Below are 412 nucleotides of genomic sequence, written 5' to 3' on the forward strand. Positions count from 1 at the left end.
GGCTATATTTCAATATTTTATGTTCTTTAGTTTTAGTTTTATATTTGACATAGAGTAACCATAACATTGCTCAATATTTTATACAAAAAATAAAAAAAAAAAAAACAACATTTTTTCACACAGTTTAGAAAAATGAAGCAAATTGCTAAATAACAAACAAATGTTTAGTGAGTGTTTATTGCGCTACACACGCTAAGATTTGAACTTTGTTTTGAATTTAGAAAACTTTTATGTTTGTTCTGAACAAAATGAGCTCTCTAATGACTGCCGCTCTAGTTAGACGCGCGCGCTACGAGTGCCGAAGCCGTTATGACAGAATCTTGCGAGCATCTGAGCAACTTATCCTGCCCTAGCCAAACACGAAGCGATGACAACGAAGCGACCGACGAGCAGTCTCGTGTTAACTCGTTCG

The sequence above is a fragment of the Drosophila busckii genome, chromosome X, assembly GCF_011750605.1.
Source record: "Drosophila busckii strain San Diego stock center, stock number 13000-0081.31 chromosome X, ASM1175060v1, whole genome shotgun sequence".
Classification (NCBI taxonomy): Eukaryota; Metazoa; Arthropoda; class Insecta; order Diptera; family Drosophilidae; genus Drosophila; species Drosophila busckii.